Here is an 860-nt window from a genome sequence, read left to right as displayed (position 1 = left end):
CTCTGCTTTTGAATGTTGTTTGTGCTTTCTGAACTTCTTTGTAATCCCAAACATATATCTTATCTTTTGAATCATGTTTTTATCAATTTTTCTTCATTTTGGCCATTTTAACAGACATATAACTCAGTAGTAATGTTATCAATAACTCAGCCGTAACCGAAAAATCACGTAAATAATAGGTTATTGATAACTCAGCCGTAATGTTATCCATAACTCAACCATAACATAGTATAGGTCAGCCATACCCCAAATATGCGTTATGTCAATTTCTTGTTATAACTCAGCCGTAACAGAATCATGTAATTAATAGGTTACTGATAACTCAACCGTAATGTTATCTACAAATCAGCCGTAATGTTATCTATAACTCAGCCATAACGTAGTATAAGTCAACCATACCCTAAATATGCGTTATCTCAATTTTTAGTTATAATCAAGTTATGAAATCACTTAAATCACATAAATATTAGGTTTAAATATGATACAATCATGTTACCATATTATTCATCAATAATTTAGACTTTGTTGGTAAAATTTCGAAAACTATCACACAAGAAAAAGTTTCTAGTCATAACCAACACTACATAATTTGAATTGGATGAAATTGTGTAAATTTTCCATTTTCTTTTCAAAATTAACAATCTTAACATGCATATTTGCTGGTAATATATATTTATTATATGTCATATCCATTATATACTTATATAATTGCTAATTATAAATTATAACTATACTCTTAACTCAGCCGTAACTTGAACACATTAACTTAGCCGTCACATAATTATAAGTCAGCCATACCCTATTTCTCATTTAACATGAAAAGAAATCTTAAACAACACAAATTACAACATAATTAGTCT

The sequence above is a fragment of the Capsella rubella genome, unplaced genomic scaffold (assembly GCF_000375325.1).
Source record: "Capsella rubella cultivar Monte Gargano unplaced genomic scaffold, Caprub1_0 scaffold_3, whole genome shotgun sequence".
NCBI lineage: Eukaryota > Viridiplantae > Streptophyta > Magnoliopsida > Brassicales > Brassicaceae > Capsella > Capsella rubella.
The sequence above is the reverse complement of the archived record's forward strand: the minus strand, read 5'-3'. Positions refer to the sequence as shown.